Source organism: Myotis yumanensis, unplaced genomic scaffold (genome assembly GCF_028538775.1).
Source record: "Myotis yumanensis isolate MYYU_CA2020_CCGP unplaced genomic scaffold, mMyoYum1.0.hap1 SCAF_4, whole genome shotgun sequence".
Taxonomy (NCBI): Eukaryota; Metazoa; Chordata; class Mammalia; order Chiroptera; family Vespertilionidae; genus Myotis; species Myotis yumanensis.
The window spans coordinates 16,221,320-16,244,351 of record NW_027223755.1 but is presented as its reverse complement, the minus strand read 5'-3'; the positions used below and the strand labels follow the sequence as shown (position 1 = coordinate 16,244,351).

Sequence of the window (23,032 nt, the reverse complement as noted above, 5' to 3'; positions counted from 1 at the left end):
GGGAGAGACAGTCCTATTTATTCACTGCCCTCCAGAGAGTCACTTTGCAAAGCCGGGGCAGTGAGCCAGCTCTTGTCTTGACAAAAGCAGAAACACAGATTTTCATGAAAAGACCAGCAAATCTATATTTTTCAACCTTCCAGTGGCACTTTATATGGCAGCCTTAATTATTTTCTATCTTCAATTGTCAGATAATGCTTTCGCCTTATTTCCCCATGAACAGTTATGAAATTCCAACGTTTGCATCTTTCAAAGCTCGACCCCTAGTATAGTATTGAATTTAGATTCTGGTAAAGAGAAACTTATAAATTTTCAGTTCACAGCCAAAGCAGGTCCCACAGGGAACAGCAGTCTATCTCACAGATTCAACTTTCTAGTGAGAAAGAAAAGAAATTGCACTAAACGTATAAACATGTAAAAGATCAATAATTCATCAGAATGTTCTTAAAGCAAAGCAAATCCTTGCATTTCCTTAGCCATTTGAAAATGCAATACACCATTGTTTAAATTATTTACAATAATTTCTTTTAATGTAAAAATATGTATAAAGGATTTATTATGTACAAGACACTGTTCTAAGTTCTATAATAAATATTGATTTATAAATGCAGTATCCCTATTGCCATTTTTTAAATACTTGGGAAAACCAATGGCCAAATGATCTCAGGAGAACATTTCATTCTCTCTCGACTGTATTGTCAAATAGAAAAGGTAACAACAAAAGGAACTTAATACATTAAAAATTGCTTTATTGCCTTAGCTGGTTTGTCTCAGTGGATAGAGCATCAGCCTGTGGACCGAAGGGTCATGGGTTTGATTCTGGTCAAGGGCATGCACCTCAGTTGCAGGCTTCCTCCCCGGCCCCAGGCTCTGGTCAGGGCGTGTGCAGGAGGCAATTAATCACTGTGTTTCTCTCACATCAATATTTCTCTCTGTCTTTGCCTCTCTCTTCCACTTTCTCTAAAAATCAATGGAAAAATAGCCTCAAGTGAGGATTTAAAAAAATTGCTTAATTTACCTGCTAGGGGTCTGTGTATCCTGGTGGGTGGATGAGTACCTGTCACTGACTGGCACACATTTTGCATGCGGAGTCCCCTGAGCCTACTACAGTCCAAGTTCATAATCTCTCCTGAGAGACCCCAGGGCCATCCTACAGGGCAGGGCATTTCCAGTGAAAAGACCACTATTCAGAAGCACAAAAACTGACTTTTTGATGGACTCCTGGCTCTTGGGGGATGGGACTTTACATGGCTGGCTCACATGGTCCCCATTTTAGACTATGTCATTTTTCAAAACTTAAGTCACAATATTTTTTAGGAAGCCCTCATTTTAAAGGGAAATTAATAATAGCCTTTTGGCAATTCAGTTGCAGAGAATTCAAACAAAGTGAAATACTTCTGGGAGAACCTTCCACACCAACTGCATAGTTATTTCTCTATAGAATGAGTACCTGTCATCAACTTTCCAGTTCACCCATCTCTCAACCAATCGATAATTTCTGGGTCATATATCTCTTTAGAAAGGTATCTATATGTTTATATTTTTTGAATATATCTCTTAACAGTATTTGGGTCAAGATTAAAAAATAAATACAAAATTTAGCTCCTAATGATAACTTGTGGAATTAATCAGTATTTAAAGCTCCCGCTTAGTCCCAAGATCATTAAAAAAAAATGCTTGGAGTGGAGGTTGGGAACTGATAGGGGATATACATTTGAAACATTGGAGATGATTCTATCCAGGATTATTTCCTGTTCAACTTGTGCTTTTAGTTCCCTTTTAACCAAATTTGAGACTTATAAAGCAAACAGAATAGTAGATTCTGGCTCATCATTTATTTTTTCTTAAAAAATATTTTTATTTATTTCAGAGAGGGAGAGAGAAAAGATAGAAACATCAATAATGAGAGAGAGTCATTGATCAGCTGCCTTCTGCACACAACCCAGGCATATGCCTTGACTGGGAATTAAACCATGACCTCCTGATTCGTAGGTCAGAGCTCAACTACTGAGCCATGCCGGCCAGGCTGGCTCATCATTTATATTGTTACAGTTGACTCCTTTTATCCCTGGGGGATACGTTTCAAGACCCCCAGTGGATACCAAACCTTAACTATGCTATGTTTTTTCCTATACCTATCTATGATGATATTTAATTTATAAATTAGGCACAGTAAGAGATGAACAACAATAACTAGTAATAAAAGAAAACAACTATAACAATAGACTGTAATGAAAGTTATGTGAATGTGGGCTCACTGTCTTTCTGATAACCAATCTGATAACTGAGATGGCTACCAAATGACTAACGGGTGGGGGACATATACAGCAAGGAGGCGCTGGACAAAGGGATGATTCACGTCTCAGGTGGGATGGAGTAGGACTGCATGAGATTTAATCATGCTACTCAGAGTGGAATGCAATTTGAAACATAGGTTGTTTATTTTTGAAATTTTTCATTTAATATTTTTGGACCATGGTGAAACCACGGAAATAGAAACTGTGGATAAGGGGGAACTACTGTATTTCGTATACTAGGATGTCTCCTATTCAGTAAGTTACAGTTCTAAGAAGCTATGGCTTGATCTTGTGACATGGGTCAGGGTGGGGGTAGGGGCTCATGAGTAGATTGGGAGGTAACCTCATCCCCTCCATCCTGCCCTCTTCATTCTTCCCTTTGTTTCCTCCAAACCATATTGAGATCCGCCCCCTGCTCACATTGGTGGACCACTTTGTCTACCTTCATAAATTTAGTTCTGAACTTAAAAATACTCTATTTTATCAGCAAATGGGAACATTCTGACATATTCCAGGCTGGTGGCTTGAGTTTTCCTTAAAATTTTTTGTAGTTATATTTGCTCATTTGGTTTTAAAATACCTTTATTAAATTAGTAAAATCAAAGATTAGCAAAGATGACAAAAACATTAAGAGTAAGCAGTCCACTCAAACTGAGGCACTGAATATCCATATCACCAGTTATGGCAGAGGTTGGGATTATACGAACAGATGAAAGTAGTATATGTGGAAAGCTCATTGGAGCAACTTCCTCAAGTCATCTGGACACATTTTTCTTTTAATCAAAGCATTGATTTCTTCCTTGTATATTATTCAGTTGTCTTCTGTCAACATAATGGCAGCAAATGGTGAAAATGTGCTGGATCAAAACATTAGGCCATTTAGGTAATAATAATTGTGTAAACATAGATGCAATGGTGGGCACTTTCTGCTATGAGGACATTAAGAGCTCTGGGACTTTGCATGTTGGGGCATCTGTGCCTTCTAAGGAAAACAAACTGATAACTTCATAACTTTAAACATCCTGTCCTGTCCCAAATATTAAACATATGCTCTAAGGGGGGAAAAAGCACATGTGGAAGCAAGAAAACCAATATAAAACTGTCACCGTGCACTCCACAGGCACAGAGAGAAGGCTAGGAGGGACAAGATGGGAGGCAGCTGCATGGGACCTTTTCCATTTGGACACCAATAGAGAAACCAGGGTCACTGCAGTGGAGTGCTTTGGGGGCCTAATTAAATGAAGTTTTCCGGTCATCTTATAATTACATGCCTTTGATGGTCTGCACAAGGAAAGTTAATAGTTATTGAAGGTTGCAGTTAAACTTTCTATGCACTTGCATTCTAAAATGAGTGTTGTAAACCTGTACAATAGATAGCAAGGCATGGAAATCACATTCATGCCTTAAAAGTCATTCAGAATGCAAAGCTCATCATTTACAAACTCATGGCTGAGTAGTTGGTGCCTTGTGCTGGGTATGATTAAAAATGCTCCTAGAGGTGAGAGAATGACTCAGGCCTTGGTTCTACTAAAAAAGGGTGATGCACTGTGTGAAATTCGTGATATGACCTAACTCTGGCTTTATCAAATTCTTGCTTGTTCTAATGTTTTGTGGTTCACGTAGGAAAAATCTTGTGGAGAAATAAATTATGACTTATTAATTAAAAAACAATGAGAGGAAATATTTGGTACTTTGGGCATCATTATACGGTAAACTGTATAGTAGAGTCTATGGCTTTTAGAAATTGGAGTAGCCATTGAAAAATCTATTTCTGGAGTGACAGCTAAAGAATCCATTTCTGATTATTATAACTTTTTCTTCACATGATTTTGAAGTTAAGTAGGTTTCTATTTGATATTTTTTGGAAGAATTTAGGTTTTAATAAGAATCCAGAGGTTGGTTCTACAGAAAATTAGAAATCTGCTAATTGGGTCAATGGGTGCAGAGGCTGACAAATATTATCAAAAATTATAGTAACAGTGACTTTTTCTTCATTGAACCAAATTATTTATAAATCAATGCTTCAATTTCTACAATCACAGGCTTCAGTTTGTTGGTTCACTTATTATTTGATTGGGAATATATATGGTGTTCTCCAATGTTTTCTCATAAGATTCTAGGATTTATATCTTTGATTTATTTTCATATGTTGCTTGGACTCTTCTCATGGGCTCTTGTTATATTTCTTTCTATAAACTATTTTGTTGGAGTTTTTTTTGTACCTCGTTCTCTTTCAGGTCTCTGAATAGTCCCTGATGAGGCCAGATCACATGGCATTGTCCTTCCAGGCTTGTCTAATACATTGATACAGTGGTTCCCACTGTCCCCTGTGTCTTAAGTATTGTGGGAGCAAAACCAAGGTATTTGTATTTATTGTTTCCTGAATTATTTTATCAAGTAATTCAGATAAAAATTTTAAGCTTATAAAATGTTGATTTTTCAAATCTATTTACCTCAACGACAACTTCTTTTCTGTGTAAATGATCTTATATGCTATCATTTTAAGCAGCAGAACCCTTAAAACAGAACAATATTTCAGAACATGAAATTAAAAATATTGTAAAATTCTGTATCAACTAATAGCATGATTAATAGTTTACATATGTATATATCTTATATATCTTACACACTTTATATAAAGATGTATATACACACGTACATATACATAATAAATATATATTCTTAGTTTTGAATGAGCTATGAATTATTCAGTCCTTTTCAAAAACAGGCAAACAAAAAAATCCCTGTGAGAAACAGAAAGAGCTGGACAAAAAATAAATACTTGGCAGGAGATGAGCAGGTGCAGTGAAGTGACTTCCCAGCTGAAAGGAAAATAAACAGAGGACTTGCCGTGCTAATGCATGTGATATTGAACAGGTTCACAGTAAGCGCCGAGCTGCAGTTCTTCTGTGGCTATAATGCAGTGGTTGAGCCAAGAACACACTGAGTTTTATCCAGGCATCTATGGAAACTCTTTCAGGTGGAGAGCTAAATCCTTTGACACATATTTTTAGCTTGAGGCTAAAATCTAAATTTTACCATAAAAACATTTTTCACGTGGCTATGCCCAAGGACAATTTTGTTGGAATCAATGCACAAATGCCCTTTGAGAATGATGAGTGCTCAAGTCAAACTCCTCATTTCTCTCTTCTTACACTGATATGAAGGGTCTCTCCTTTTCTCTTTCTCTCTCTCATACACATAAACATTATGTGTCTGTCAGTCAACCTGGCTGCAGGCTGGCATTGCTCTATCACAGAAATAATGACTGGCTTCACAGATTACTGTTGCTTATGCCCTCACCTTCCTGTTTTCAAGTAAATGAACAGAATTTCTAATGTATGTGGGGAGAAAGAGGCTGAGTCATTTCTGTTCCACAAGAAATGGGTAGCTGGGTAGCTGATGGATAGTTGCTGCCTCAACAAATGTTCTAGCTTGTGAGGTTCCCGGCTGGGGCTGGATTCATTCTGTGAGTGTCTGCTTTGAATAGGGGTAGAATCCTGGTTTCTCCTTCTTCGGAAGTGATAGCTATACTAAACAATGTTAAAGAGAGATCTTTATATTCATGAGTTTGGAAAACATGGTATTTATATGGGGGGAGGTATATGGGGATGGGAGACTGGCTAGATATCTTTGGTTATTTATTTATTTTTTTGCATACCCATGATAAATGACTTACATTTGCATGCTGGCTTGGCAATGTGCTTCGTTATTATTTGCACAAGCCACAGTGACATTATGAAAGATATTTAATAATAGCTATAGTCTCCCAATGGGTTTCATACCTTTCAGTCTTTTCCACTCTAATCCACTCTGGTTGGATCAATCTTAAAAGACACCTGTTATCAACCCACTCCTTTACTCAGCATCTTACATTGCTTTCCCCATTGCTTGCTGAATTCAGACTTCTTGCCTATCCATGTAAGGCTGGCCTTGTTAGGGAATCAACACAAATTTTTCAACTTTTTCTGCTAGTATCTCCTTTGGTGTGGCCTACCTCCAGAAACCGGGACTATTCACTGTTCCCAGGAGCATGATCTAAACTCTCCCCTGCTCTAGTTATCTCCTCTTCCTTCATGTAAATTTATGTCATTGCTTTAAAATCCTTTCAGGCTTGATTCAAGTACTGTCTATTTAATGAGCTACTGCCTGGGTCCATCAACATATGATGTAGGGCTCATTTAAACTATCACAGCACTTACCATCTTAATTAAAGCATGTATTTATCTTCCTACTTATTAGGATGTAAGCTCCATGATGATTGGTACCCTGATTGTCTTGCTCAACTCTTTTCCTAGCATCTTACAAAAGTGCCTCATACTTAATAGATATTCAACAAGTATTTGCTGAATTAATAAATGAAATGAGTAAAGTCTTTAGATTGAGCTCTTGGAGTATTTCTTTTTATTTCTTGCAAGATGAGTGATTGCGTAGAAGACTCATATATATTCGTTGATCTTAGAAGCCCCTCAAAAATATTTGCTAAATTAGGAAAAATTGCATTTTCCCACTATAGTTTATAAAGCACTTTAAGGTATATTACCTTTCTTTAGATCAGTGGTTCTCAACCTTCCTAATGCCGCGGCCCTTTAATATAGTTCCTCATGTTGTGGTGACCCCCAATTTCATTGTTACAAATTGAACATAATTAATGCATAGTGATTAATCACAAAAACAATACGTAATTATATATGTGTTTTCCGATGGTCTTAGGCGACCCCTGTGAAAGGGTCGTTCGACCCCCAAAGGGGTCGTGACCCACAGGTTGAGAACTGCTGACTTAGAACGAAACAATACCACTTTATCAAACATTAACACTGTCACACATGACAGAGTGTTTGCTAGGAAACTTGGTGTAAAGTTCTATGGTAGAACCCAAAGGGGTCGCGACCCACAGGTTGAGAACCGCTGCTTTAGACTGAATGCCTTATTGTGGGCAAGTTAGGTATTTTTCCATTTTCATTTTAGTTACCAAAGCCCACAGAGAAATAGTAAATAGTAGCCCTGGGATAAGACTACAGCTTCTGATGCTTGACAACAACAGATGTCAGAATAAGCCGCCCAGGTAATCTGCAGTTCAAAGGGTCAAGGAGGAAGGAGCTGGCAGGAGTTACTCCATTAGCCTGGAGGAGCACACTTCTCTCTTGATCCCCCATAGCCAGGATTTACAGATTGGCTTAAAGGTAGTTATCTTCACACTGGTTGAGATTCTCCCATTCGATTGCTGAAACCATGAAATGGGTAATTTTAGAGGCTATTTTGCCCATCCTAGGCTCTCATGATGCACTAATGGTTTAAATCACAACTTTACAATTAACCTTGGGCTTCAAATATGTAATATATATATTTGAAGTATCTTGCACTAAGTATCAGAATTGGATGATCATTCCTACAGATGTTGAAATTTAAAAGATCAGAGGTGTCTAAGTTGTAATGTTTGCAAATGAAACATCCACTAAAATTCAATACATCTGGCTTATTATAGCATCTTCTTTACCTATCATAATTTAATTGGACATTGTTTTTTTTTCTGGAAAAATTTTAAGCATATTCAATAGCTTTTTTAAAACTTGCTGTAAGAGTTTCAGTTATATTCCATCGCTCTCTCTCTGCCTCCCTCTGCTAGATTGGAGGCTCAAAGGACTTCATCTTTCTTTTGATTCCTGATGTGTTTCCAGCTCTTACAACAGAGTTGAGCTGACACAAACTATGTGCTTAATAAATATGCATTGAATGGATGGATTCTAAAATATAGAAAATTATATGAGAGATTTCTCTTTCTTCCCAAGATTTTAAATGGTAAAGGCAGTGAGTTAACGTCAATGGAAACTACTCAGATCTGTGCAGAGTAGAACTTAAATGAAGGGTAAAATAGAAAATCACTGGAAGTCTACTGTCCCTAGGTCAGGCTTATACTAAACGTAATTGCTACATCTCTGATATGAACAAGAAGATACTTAAAGATTGTACTTTTCTGATATGTCTGAGTGCATATGGTAGAATTAGGAAGTGATAACTTAGAGTTTTGTAGGTCTTTTTAAAACCACTTCATTTCAGTTGAAGTTTCCAAATGGTAATATGCTCCAGCAAAAGAATTAAAAAAAAGATAAATTATGCAGAGAAAATACTACTATTAATAAGGCTATAATTAAGCTTGACTTCTCTCCCCTTAGATAGTAGATTTTAGTATTTCTTAGATTCTTCTAATTGTGTAGATTATTTAAAAATACTTCTGTATCAATTTATCCAAAATATTACCACCAAATTTATCATAAGAAATTAGATCTCCTTCCAAATTTCTTTATTGTACATAGAGTTCACATATTGAAAGGGAAGGCTAATCTGCCAAAATTCTTATTGGATCTCATGTGGATTTCCACTGTCAGGCCATGATCATCTTCAGAGAATATTAAAACTGAGCTGTCAAAGTTCTCCTCTTTACTTGAAAATAGAGAATGAAGCCTGATGTTCCCAAGAATGTTTGTTTATTATAAAATCAGCACGAATCCATAGGCAGCAAAATCTCAGACATAAGTCATAGCAATATCTTTACCGGTACAGCTCCTAGGGCAATGGAAACTAAGGAGAAAATAAACAAATGGGACTACATCAAAATAAAAAGCTTCTGCACAGCAAAGAAGCCATCAACAAAAAACAAGAAAGCCCACTGCATGGGAGAATATATATGCCAATGTTATCACCGATAAGGGTTTAATCTCCAACATTTACAGGGAACTCATACAACTTAACAAAAGGAAGATAAACAACCCAATCAAAAAATGGGCAAAAGACCTAAATAGACACTTTTCAAAGGAGAACATACAGAAAGCCAAGAGACATATGAAAACATGCTCAAAGTCACTAATCATCTGAGAGATGCAAATCAAAACAACAATGAGATACCATCTCACACCTATCAGAATGGTTATCATCAACAAAGGACAAGTACTAGAGAGGATGTGGAGAAAAAGGAACCCTCATGCACTGCTGGTGGGAATGCAGACTGGTGCAGCCACTGTGGAGAACAGTATGGGGTTTCCTCAAAAAGTTAAAAATGGAACTTCCATTTGACCCAGTGATCCCACTTCTAGGACTATATCCCAAGGAACTAGAAACACCAATCAAAAAGGATATATGCACCCCTATGTTCATAGCAGCACAATTTACAATAGCTAAGATTTGGAAACAGCTTAAGTGCCCATCAGCAGATGAGTGGATTAAAAAAATGTGGTACATATACACAATGGAATACTATGTTGCTATGAAAAGAAGGAACTTTTACCATTTGCAAGAGCATGGATGGACCTGGAGAGCATTATGCTAAGCGAAATAAGCCAGTTGGAGAAAGATAAATATCCCATAATCTCACTCATTTGTGGAATATAATGAACATAGACTGATGAACAAAAATAGATCCAGAGACAGAGAAACACTGAACAGACCGTTAAACCTCAGAGGGAAGGCAGGGGAGGCTAGAGGTGGGGGGATAAGAGATCAACCAAAAGACTTGTATGCATGCATATTAGCATAACCAATGGACATGGACACTGGGGTGGTGGGGGCTTGTCCTGGGGGTGGGAGTGGTCAGGGAGGGGTCGATGGGGGGGAAAAGGAGACATATGTAATACTTTAAACGATAAAAACAAAAGAAAAAAATCAGCATGATGAGAAGAAATCTTCCTCAGGTTATGAGTGGTCCAACTTCCTCCCACCTCATTCCTTACATTGGCTTGGTTGAAATTTTGTTTGTTGTTTGATTTTACAAGTCTCACCCTTGGTTTTTATTTGGGGGATGTTGCTGAATAATCATGGTTTGTGGGAGGAAAGCATAAATGGACCCTAGAGGCTGAGATGCTCAAAGCACAGAGCTGTGCATCTGCAGAAATTTACAAGTGCTCTGATAGTGCACAGAATCTTAGACGTGACTGCATGGTGAAATTACTTGGGGAGTTTTAAAACTACACGGATGCCTGGATCACACCTCCTGAGATTATGATTTAATTGGTTTGGGGTACATCATAGGCATTAGAGGTTTTCAAAGCTCTTGGGTGTTCTGTTATGGGAGGGGGTTGAAGAACCAATGATTTAGGGAACCTGAACATACCCGGCATACATTTAATGCAGGTTTCAGCTGATTCAGGTCACATGTAGCTTCTGTGCTTTAACTTAAAAATACCATAGGTGCTCCCATATCCCCTTACTTTGGATCACTGGGAAAATTTCCATTGCTCAATTTTTTTTCTAAGAAACAGGAGCTTTTGCTTTTCGATGAGGAAGACAAACCTGATAAATCACACAGGGAGGAATTGCATCTTAATCCCAGGTAGGACTGTTTGGGGTCACATCAAGAAGGTTGGATGCTATTCCTTGAAGAATAAGCTATACAACCTGTTAATCTTCAACCACTAGACCCAACAGGGAGGATTTTCCTTGGCTTGTAGCCAGCTATTGGTAAATTTCATAGTGTTTAAGACCACTTATTGTCCTGGGAGGGTATTAAGGTACAATTTCCACCCACTTTTCTTTTCTGCTTGTTTGTCCCCCTGATTTGTCATGACTGTCTGTGATGTAGAGACCCGTCCGCATGCTCTTGCAGGCCTGAACCAAGAAGGAAGTGTAATGAGGGAAGGATCTTTGGTACTGCCTGGACTCTAGGCTTTAGGAAGATAGAAACCAATGTTGCCATTTTTATTAAATAGAGGGAAGTTTGCACATGAGTGGTAGAATGAACACTGAGACTAAGGTGCCGAAGGTCATCTTGGACTTCATCCTTTTATAAGTCCCCCCCCCATACCTGACCAAGTAGTTCTCTTAACTCAATAGTTTAAAGATGTTACCACACAAAAGTTAAAATCATGGTGGGAAAACTCGTTGGCTTCAGGAAGGCATCTGTATTAGCATTTTCGGTGGAATTTATAGGTGGGTCACAGTAACCACTTCAGCAGAAATTGGAAGGCAAACTTAATAGCTATTGATCAGTTCCTGGATGATATGCAATATAAATTAGATTTAGTTACTATGCATGCACTTTATGCCAGCTCTTTAAATTGACCTCTCAGATTGTCTAGCCACCGGATTTTGACTGAGGAGAAGAGTTCAGGGACATCTAGAGCTTGTGGCACCATAAAGATGTCAGACATGAGGAGGCTGAACTATAGAGTCTGGTGTCCAGGTACCTGGGAGCAGGTGGGTGCTCAGCGTAAAAGAATGGTGGCCATCGGGGCACAAGGAATCCCAGGATAAATTGCTGTTTATATTTAGACATTGGCATTTCCTCCTCTCTCCATTGGAAAAGCACATATGTATTTAACATGGTTTCACAGACACTAACACACAGTCAATCCTCTCAAGTTTACCAAAATAACCACATGTGATATTTTCAAATTCCCACAAAAGAGCTATTTTATGCATGATTATAAGTAGATTGTGGAGTGATAACCATGACAGGAGGCAGAGTTGGTATCATACAAAGTGTGTTTGGTAAGGTACTTATTAGCTTCCCATCTTCAGGGAGACCCCTAAACAAAGCCAGGAAATACACGTGGTCAATATTTATATTCGCTAGACACATTGGGGTGGTTTGGAGTCATTTCCAACAACAGCTGTGCAAACCGTTGATGTTGTGGTACTTTCTCAGACTTAACTCTCCATTTGGCAATTCCTACATATGTCCAAACACTGAAAATATTTTCGCTTTTGATACGTAGGAGAATCCAATTTGGGATTTAAATGTCAAGTGAAGAAAAATTATCCATTCTCCTGCTTCCCGTTTCACATGTTGCTTTGTTTTCCTCCTGAGCACTCCTTCTCAGTGACAGTGCACACTGCCCTGACTTCCCCTTGAGAAATTCCCAGAGCAAGCTCTTTTGTGCTGTCATAAACATAAGGGGTGAGGCATTGGCTGGAAATGTAAACTTGGATCAAGCTTCCAAAACACAACAGAACAATTGGTGGTCTTGTCGGGTCCAGTCCTTTAATTGGAATAAAACCATAGCTTGACTAGGCTGTACTGTTTATAAGGCTCATCCCACATATAAACGATTTTTAAAAATTATGGGATCCCCATGTTTATAAATGCAATGAGTCTTTGTTTAAAAAAAAGCAATTTATCTGTGTCTTGAATTGTTAAGCTTTTTCTTTTTCCTCTTTCTAGCCCAAAGAAAAACAAAGTACAGTTTGGCCCTTTTTTTAGCAGTCAAGTTTCCCACATTTGGGGAAATTGCAGGGGTCAGCATATCCGGAAAGCAATGGGTAAACCTTGCCCTGGGAAACCACCTTCGTGATCATGGTATCTCCTCTGCCAGGTAAGTAGACTTTGGCCTTTTACTTGAAGGTGAGCCACAATGAACTTGCTCAATGCAAAGAAATCTTTCTGGCACTTGGAATCACTCTGGGGAGAGTGTAATTGTTAGAGCAGTAATGTTGTTTTGTGAGCCATGACTCTTGGAAAATATGTGCTTGTGAGTCATAGACACACATGGGTATGTGCGCATGCACACACACGAGCAAACACGCATGCAGATTCCAAAATGTCACCCTATTTTATTAGCAAAGGATTTTCACCTTGGCTCTGTATACATTACTTGTACCCTGCAAATTAAGGGACGCAGAGAATCTTTGGTTTATGGGGTGAAAAGCTCTATTGGCAGGATGGTCAACCATAAACCAGCATAATGAAGGGGTCAAGTAGGGATAACTGAAATTAGGCTCCATCTGAAGACAAAATATAACTTGGGAGATATATTGAGTAATATCCACAGGGATTGCCATTGGAGAAAAAGAAAATAGCACATTTCAGAGGAAAGAAATGCCTTTTGGAGACAGGACCAATTTAGGCTTCTCCAACTTAATCAAGTTCCTCTGCCCAGTTTTATGGCCATAGGGAGTACAGTACAAGGTAAATATTCAAGGTCACCCACTTTCTCCCATGTGTGTGTCCTCACTGTAACAATTGCATGGCCACACACACATGTATGCATAGAGTACATGCACATGTACACATACATGTGCAGAGTTCAAAATGATTTCTTGATAGTTCTTTCTGCTGATTAGTAGAAACAGGAGTAGGGACAACATATATCCAGGCCATGTAGTACAGGCTATTCCAGTTATTTGCCTGAGTTGTTTTGCCTCTCCCTTCTTACTTGCCTCTGGTAATTTATGTCTGCACATTTTGAACACGAAAATGTCATTTTAAAATGTATGACAAATGATAATAGGGATTGTTAACTTGCCCAGTTCTGGCTATAAAGATGGTCATAGAAACTGAATCAGGTCCTAGAAATCCAATGATGTGTATTTTTAAAAACATTTTGGAGGAAAGTCATTGTGGGAACTGAAATGTTTCTTTGATCCTCTACCATTCATGTCGTCATCATCCAAATGGAAACCAATCACTGTGTGTGGTAGGTCCCAAAGATCTAACCTCCAGGTATTAACTTTCTTGCGTAATCACTTCTTTTTGAGTGTGGACTGGACATAGTTACACGCTTCTAACACGTAAAGTTTGGAAGAAGTGATAAGATGTCAGTTCTGAGATGGTTATAAAAGACTGTGACTTCCCTCTTACTTGCATTCCCTCTTGCTCACACGGATGAAGCAAAATGCCCCAGATGAGCTGTCCTATGAAGAGGCCCACATGGCAAGAAAATAAGGGAGGCCGCCAGCTACCATCCTGTGAGGAACTGAACCCTCAGAACCCTGCCAACAAGCATGTGAGCGAGTGTGCAGTGGGGCCCTCTCTGTCCAGCCTTGAGGTGACTGAGGCCCAGCTGACACCATGAAAGCTGTCTTGGGAAATAAGCAGTATCTGATTCCTGACCCACAGACACTGGGAGGTAATAAAAGCTGTTGTCTGAGTCACCACATTTTGGGGTAATTTGTTATACAGCAAAATCAGTAGCCAATACACCATTCTAAAAACATTCTCCATCGTTCACTGGTAGATTAACATTTTTTTAAAAAGGTAAACATGCACGTAATAATTTATTACAAGTTTCCTTCCCCCCTTTTTTGCGGGGGGATGTTTTACTTTTAATTTCACCACTTTTCTTTTTCTAGAATCTGTTAAATTAACTGCAATTAAAATGATAAAAATGTTCCCAATGAAATAAGACTGGTTATACAAACTGAATTCTGTCTTTTTCCTACTAACATCTTGAATTTTATATTTTTAACTATCTATATAGAATTCACTTGTAACTAAATAGTGATTTTAGCCCAGTTTTGTTTATTCTTTTCAGCAATGAAATAATAGGTAATCAAGAAAAATAATGAATGATTATTACCCTTTTTTGGTACAAAACAAATTCCCTAAGTATTTATCAGGTAGTTAACTCTACCTGAGTCTGTATAATATATTTGGGGGGATACTTTGGTATTTATAAACAGATGATCTTTACTTGGCATAGTCTCTCAAAAATAGATGGGTCTTAGGATTTAATTAGTTTTAAGTTCTAGCCACATACTTTTGTCCTCTGCGACCCACTGAAAAATTATCTCCAGATATTCAACAAATAACCAGCAGAACGGCAATTTGGCCAGCTCTGGGGTAATTTGTTATATAGCAAAATCAGTAGCCAAACACCATTCTAAAAACATTCTCCATTGAAATTTTTTTTAAAGGTAAACATACACGTAATAATTTATTACAAGTTTCCTTCCACTATTTTTTTGGGGGGGAGGGGAATGTTTTACTTTTAATATACCCAAGACCACATCTTGGATTATTGCCAAAATCTTTTCAATAAAGAATGTCTGTCTCACCACCTATAAAGTGACAAGTGAGTTCACAATGCCCACTTTGGGTTAGAAAAGCCATTTCTTACAGCCCCAAACTGTTATGCATATAACTTGTGATGAGAAACCAATGTGTGGGAAACCTTGTTTGATGAATAATAGCTTTTCTATACATGGATTTTAAAACCATTGAGTATCTCATGACCTATTTTAAATAAGAGTGGGATACACTCGTAGGATGTTCTCTTCTGGGAAAAACCAAAAACTAAACAAAAACAAACTAAACCTTAAAACTGTCTGGTCATGAATAAATACTTGGGAATGTGCATTCCTCTGGATTTCCCGCTCTGCCACAGTGCTCTCAGTCAGCATCTACACCAACACCTTCATCATGCCAACACTTGAAAATATAGATAAAAATATTTGCATATTTCTTATCTCACCTCAAATGCTTGAAGAATACATGCTAACGTGTGAATGATAAATGTTAATAGGATGGTTTTAATTACATTGAAGGTTTTCAACCACTGAAAGTTGGTGGACATCTTAAAAGATGAGGTGATTCATGATAATATGTCTGAGAGCAGGCTAGGTTTTTATTGATTTTTTAAAAATGACTAGACTGACATTAAAAAATCATTTAGTTTATAATACCTATTTTAGCAAAAAATGCTATCTTATTTTTCCTCATGACTTTCTGAGATTGGAGCTGTATTAGGCTTCAAAAGAACTGCCGTGGCCAGAGTTTACATGCCAGTGTTATTTCTGCTCTGCAAACTCAATCGTTTCAGCTCAGGGATTTGATCAAGGAGGTAAAAAACAGTTCTGTGACCACAGAGTCAGATTTTCTGCTAATGGGGACTAGAGTGAGAAGAGACTGATTTACAGCATTAAATGACATTTGACTTCCCACGATTTATTGCTAATACCGCCTTCCTCAGAACATTGATGTATTTCTGGTTTTGTATGGAGACTTCTGCTAGGTCTGAAATGTGGGTTTTGTAGAAATATTTATGAAGAATGGGAAGCTGGTTTGATTCTTGGTCACGACAGCAGACATTTCTGAACACATGTGGCCACACCTTAGAGAAGTCAGATGCCCAAGTAAAGCTCTGCACTTGGACACCAGCCCGGACTGGATCCCATAAGAGCGCCTTGTGCCACTCCTGGCCCTGGCCCCTCAGACACGGGTACACTCATCTCTGATGGTTTACTGTCACTGGAAGCAGTAGATGGCCTGGAGTGAGCACTCCTGTCAGTCTTATGGGACCTTATGCTCGGTGGCTCTACTTTTTGGATGAGGCAGAACGGCGACATCCCTGGAATTGAAGTCTCAGTGAAGAATTATGTATAATTTGAAAGAGAATTACATAACCTTTGCAAAAAAGTAAAAGGATTAACAAAATGAATTTGCTCAAATTTGAAACGATGATAATAAATCCGGCAAAATAATAAAATCATAATAAAATCAGCTATTTTGCAAACCATTGTCTTTTAAAAATGGTTTTTAGCTTACTCAGAAAAATAGTGACTCTGGCCCCCCAAAGGACAACCTCTGACAGTGAATAATACTAGTAAGTTACCTTCTGGCTACCCTTATGTAGGGGTTTCCATGCAAAAAGGCAGTGTGGCTTGGGGGGTAAAAGTAAACTTTCTGAAAACAGACTGCTTGGAAAGTTACTTAGTCTCTCTGTTGGTTAGTTTTCTCCTCTTCCAAATTGGAATAGAAATAGTACCAGCCTCATAGGATAGTGAGGCTTAAATGAGCATGCAATAGAGATAGGATATAATCAGTACTCTGTATATTATTGTTTATTATTAAATGAAAATATAAAACTTTCCCTAGCCTAATGATTCAGTTTATTTTACTAAGCACAAGTTACAAACCGATGTCTTTAATGGTAAGAATTAGTGCTTTTCAAATTCTATGTTAAAGACAATTTTTTTGTTTTGTTTCCAATCCCTCATAGACCCATACTTCTGCAAAATCAATAAAAATAAAGTACTAGAGAAATGAAATAAACATGGGATAAAGATAGATAAGACCTAAGCCTAAACTTCTGTGTCAGGTGTTTCTGAAAGCTTCCTCTTGATTTCTGTACTCATCTCTTTGCCATCTGGTCACACAGTTCACAGATGAACACCTGTCTAGACCCCCCCCCCTGTAGAAGGCAGCCGTGTTTTCTCTGCTGTACATATGCACCTCTTTCCGTGTTGGAGAACTCCCCTCCTCCTTTGGTGGCAGTCCCCCTTAATTCAGAGACACCCAGACTTGGATTGGGAGCCAGGAAAGAGAAGAGGCAGAGAAAGCAGAGTCAATTCCAAGGGATGGTAAAGATAGCGGCAGCAGTGCCCACCGCCTTCAGAGGCAATAGTAGCAGTGATTTCCGAAGCAGCCTGGGAGGTGTCCCTTAGCAGGCCAGTATCCTGCTGGCACTGTGGTCCACTGCCTTTGGCCGGGAGCTCTGGGGATTCGCTTTCAGATTCCCTTGGAGAGTTAGTGATCTCCTTGACATTCTCTTAATGAGCTCTTTCTGCTTAAATTAGCTGGTAGATTTATACTGCTTGAAACTAAGAACCATGAGAAAATTCACACAGTCAAGAACATGAGTTGTCCTGGCCTTTGGCATCTCATCGACTCTGGCCATCCTATGACTGTTTTCAAACGTGTTGGTATTCCTTCGTATTACTATCTGTATTATTATCTCACTACTAACCTCAGCTCTACTGACTGCTTTTTCATCTTGTTCCCTATGTTAGAATCATGTCTGTAAAGACACCCTTCAGTTTCATTCCAGAATCAAGGTGAAACTTGATGAACATTTTATACTGACAAGTTAAGTGACATGGGCCAGGAGGTAGGCCACATGTCACAATTCTGAAGGAAACTGATCTTTCCGGGGTATCCTTTTTTACACGGGGGGAATTTACACTGGGAATCCACTCTTTTGTGGCCTTCAGCAAAAACTTAGCCCTGAAAAGCTGATTCCCAAGACTGTTCCAGTGACATTAATGGACGACAGAGGTGGTTGGTTTCTGCTCATTCCATAAAGACCTCTTTAACCTCTAGGGAAGCACAGCATGGTGTAAGCTCACTCCAGATGCAGCCCTCCCATTAGACAGCAAATGCTGTCTGTCTAGTCTTCTTTTAGAAAAGTTTTAGGAAAGTTTTAGATTTAGAAAAGGAGATTAGGCTTGATGATCCCTTCCTCCTTCCTAAATCTGGGAGACTGTGAACTCCCCTTAAAGTTTTCTGATGGCCATTACGAACACGAGCTTCCTATGTGATTAGCTAGCACAATTTGCACCAAAACATTTCCTTTGTGTGATTCTGCAAGGAGAAAAAAAGCACTGTCTGAAATTATGAAAACATGACTTGGCTGGTGGTATAGGTTCCATATCAAAATGCAAATAAATATTGAGAGAGGAAACAACACCCATTGTTGGTGAATTAGCAGGGATTCATGTTTCCACTCACTTTTGTCCGAGGAGCTAGCTAGCTGAAGGCAAGTTCATCTGGGAATGAGAGAGTTCAGGGCAACAGTTCTCGATCCTGGCTGCATATTAAAACAACCCAAGTACCTTGAAAAATTGTATATGTCTACTCCTACTTCCTAGAGAGTCTGATACTCTGGAGAGTTCTCAATGGATAATCCCTGAAACATAGAATGCCCACCAGTTTCTGCACTTGAACCTCAAAGTAACAAACTTCCTTTACTTCTAAAGATAGAAAATTATTATCATGTGTCAGTGTTTCAACCTTTCTTCTTTAAAATCAGGTATATTTGTAGTTTAAATTCCACTTATTTTTGATAAATGGGAGCTTCTACTTCAGTTTCTTTTAAATACATGCTTTTAAAAAATAAATAATTATAAAATCATGCTCAGTCACACTTTTTGGAAAATATTTTCCATTATGTGATGTGTAATGTTTTGCAGAAACGAACTTATTAGTGTGAGACGAAATCCTGTCCACAGGTGATACTACTAATCATAAGTATTAATGAATTGAAGAACGAGTGACTGAGAAGACATCCTAACCATAATTTTATTGGGTAAACTTTCATGTTCAAGAGCAGAGATTTTAAATATTTAATATCTCTGTGAATCTGCTTTTCTACAGATCAATTAAGCTTCTTAGATGACTGCATATTTCAACTACCTTTTTTCAAAATTCAGAAGGGTCAATTGTCTTGTCTCAGATCACACAGTTACCTTGAACCTCCAACTTAAAGTGATCCATTCCTACTGAGAAACTGCCATTGGATTCGTATCACACCTGCAACTGTTCACATTCACAGTGGCTTCTCTTTATAACATGTAGACATTGTACTAAGTATCCTAAAGTTCCCCTAGTCTTCCATGCTTATATTTTCATTATGAAAAGAGAAAGACGTAAGGATTTGAATGGAAGAACTTTGCTCAGTCACTTTGCAGAGTTTCTATTGACTTTAAAATATTCAAAGAAAAATTAGAATAATGTGAATAGTAATAGAGATATTAATTTCCTTCATGCTGCTTGTTAATTTATGTGAAGGGTTCATTTAATTATATTTAAATTCCATAGAGATAAAAGAGATTCAGTAGCAAAGTACAAATGACCTATCTTTGTCATTTTAATTCCTTACTGTTTAGATCTGTGTAGTTGGCACATAACATGGGTAAATAAAACTGAATTAATGAAATAATTTCAAAATATTATTTAGAGCCATCTCTCAGTAGGTAGCAAAAGATAGATCCTGTGATAGAGGAAATTAACCAGCCAAACAGAAAATTAGTAATAACATTAATGTCTAGTCAACTATTATTTTGACATTTCTGAGCCCATCTGCAGTGCTGGATGTTCATTCTTAAATAATGTGTAATTCTTCCTAATCTGTTGATCTAATCACGTGGCTGTTAGAGAAAATTGCTGTTTTTCAATATTTCAGCAAAAGAGAAGCATTTCTCTTATAACTAGTTCTCGCTGAAAGCATATCAATCTTTCACGCCTGCTCCTCTTCACCTCTAAAGTTTCATCTGCTCTGTGTCTCTTCACATATTTTCTCACAGGACCTCTTAGCCTTGCCAGACTTTCAGGCCTGGTCCTAAAAAGGGTTCAAGTCTCATGTGATCTCACAGATGCAGACCACAGCCTCCCAGCTCCCCAAAGTGCCCGACTACGAGGACCATGTGAGCATGAAAGTACCATGCAAATCCTTTAGTTGTCTTTGCAGACCACTCATAGACTACCCCACCTTCGAAGTGCTATTTCCCAAACTTTTCATTTTTAGTTTAAAATATCAAGAAATGTCCACTGGCCATTCTGCTTGCTTCATTTTCTTCTTGTTATCTCTTAGCAAAGAAGCCCAACATGGTAAAGTTACCGGTGAGGACTTCTGATTAAGCCTGGCATGTGATATTGGTAGATCCCAGTATTGGTGATACTATTTCACTCTTTGGGAAGCTGAGTTTATTTTACTTTCGGGTGAGCTTATTCATTGGAGGAGAATGCTGAAATGGGCCTCCCTGCCACACCGAACAGGAATGTGCCTCTGAAGCAGGATGGGAATGAGCAATGGGAAGGTGAGCAACCCTCAGTTGGGATGGAAGATGGGGAGTGCTGACCTGCAACCGAGAAGAACCTCAGCTCCATCACAGTCCAGCTTGTGGGAAGCCATGTGCTTACTAACCTGGTAGAAAGGGAATCCCTCCCCCTACTCTCTTCTCCAAGGTGAGGCTGATACAGCTGCTCATTCCCATCTTAGAGAGCCCTGGGGGACTCCAGCATTTGTGTGTGTGTGCATGTCAGTGTGTGTTGAGAGCATGCACTTCTGCATGGGTATGTGTAACACTTCACAGAGATACCTAAATTGAGTCTAATCCCTACATCATATACGGCAGAAAGTCTGTTCAGTGACCTGTTCTACTAAAATTTCCCAAAGGCACTGCCAAGTGGCAGACTGTCCACTTCAAATTAGATCTCATTGTATCTGTTCTCTCGTACCAGTGCCAATAAGTAGTAAAAACCCAAGAGTGGGGAGCCAGAAAGGGAAGCCATAAAAGGACTAAGAAAATCCCTAACAATTAAGGATTTCCAGTATTAATCTTTTCCACTTGGAGCACGTGCTTTCCAGTCATTTTATTTTTAGAGCCCATTTTTATTGAAAAAGGAGTGTTGATATCCTTTCTTTTGCCAGAGACTAGAGTTCTGTTCACATAAATCAAGGCAGAATTTTGATGAGTGCCAGGCTAGTTTGATCTACAAGGACTCGGTTTTAAAAATATTTACATGGGCACCTTGGAGAGTGGTGGATGTAGTCTCACTTTGATGACAAAATCCTGCTTACTGCCCACGACTGTTTCTGTGTTGCTGTTACTGTTTCCGGAAGCCCCAGTGCTGATCTGCCAAGGCTAGAGTGAGGGTGGGTGCCCCATCACTGCTGTTCTACTGACTAGACTTAGGGCTAGGTGGTGAGGACTAAGAACCAATTAGGATGGACAAAAATACAGGATTAGCCCTCATATTTAGGAGTGGGAGAAGAAGAAATCTTGGCCGCAGTAATGTATCACAAGTGTCACAGAGCACGTTGAACAACGTAGTGAGAGAAGCCAGAAAGGTAGTGCGGATTACTGTTAATGCAGAAACATAGCCAAGAGGCATGGGTTAGGTTTCAGCAGAACCAAATCAGTAGATTTGGCAGAACCAGTAGGTTTTTATTTCTATCACAATCAGACTTCAATGATATTAAAGAAAATATTTCCACTTCGAGAAATAGAAATCGACCTTAAACTAGTCTTCAAGTAAAATAGAATATGCTGCTGCTGTAACTAAAACGTTCTGGTGGTGGCTTGCTTTAGGCTGGCCAAATTCAGGTGTTTTCTGAATGGTCTCAGAGAACTCACTCTTCTTCCACGACCTGGCTCTGATTTCTGCAGCATTGTTTTTATTCATGGAAGGATTCTCTTTCCATGATGGGGAGGACTATCATTTTAAACTTAAGTGGTCCTAATAATTCCAGATCTCCCAAGGAGAGAAACATCTCTGTCTCCAAGTAGCCCTCCCGGTCCCCAAAAGGTCTCTAGTGGGTGAGCAGGCATCATTCGTCCAGCTTCTGTGGAAAAGGTGGAAGCCCCTGATTGACAGCTCCATTCTAACCCCATTAGTTGGGGGATGGGCAGGTCCAAAAAGGAAGGCTCTGAGGAGAGTCAATAGGAACCACAGCTGTCCACTACAAGCCTGCAGGAGATCCTGGTCCCACAGTGGGAGGGACAACTTAGAAAGCAAATGGGAGCTGACCTGGACACAGCAAAAGGGTATTCATCGGAGTGTAGACACTCAGAGAACCAAAGGGGGAAAAATTTGAATTAGAGTTATTATATAGAGAGCTCCTGGAGCAAAGACAATTCTGCAACTTTAACTCCTACACTGCGTAAAGAAACTCTCCATCAGCACTTCTCGGATCTTTGGAGGAAACTGAGAATTGATGACAGGCCTCTAAATCTCAAAATATCCTCTCTCTAATCCCTCACATCCTCACTCAGCATTTTGCTTTTTCTGTTCTTGGTCTCTGGGTTTCTCTCTCCCTTCTCCCTTTCTTCCTCACCTCCCTTCTCTCTTTTTAAAATAGCTCCTTGAAAACAATACACAATAGTACCATTTGGGGAGGACAATAACTTTCAATCCACTTTTACTTAGAGCTGTTTTCACCATAATTGTTGCTGAGATGAAATACCGACCTTTCTATGTTGAGAAAATTAAAAGTGCCTCAAGGGTCAGAGAAAACAATCCTCTAAATACCAGCTTCAGGGAATATGCCCACATAAAGTGACTGCTCCCTTCCTGACACTACAACATGTAATTCTCTGGTTTTCCCAGAAGAATAGATCTCCTGCCCATTCTTATTATCTTCAAAGACTCTGACAATGGGACCCCTCAGCCCAGAAGGCCAGCAGTGGCCAAACAATTCTTACAAACAAACAATTGTGTGGATTTTTTTTTCTAAGACAAAATCTAC

At 38.8% G+C, this 23,032-nt stretch overlaps 1 protein-coding gene and 1 non-coding gene across 2 annotated transcripts in view; both read right to left on the bottom strand.

The window, feature by feature from the left end:
- The window catches only part of FBXL7 (F-box and leucine rich repeat protein 7), a 316,093-nt gene that overhangs the window by 15,380 nt on the left and 277,681 nt on the right, over positions 1-23,032 (bottom strand). The gene's annotated exons all lie outside the window — the stretch shown is intronic.
- Positions 12,451-12,609, bottom strand: LOC139009681 (U1 spliceosomal RNA). Its single transcript, XR_011471395.1, has one exon. It is a non-coding gene; the product is annotated as a U1 spliceosomal RNA (small nuclear RNA).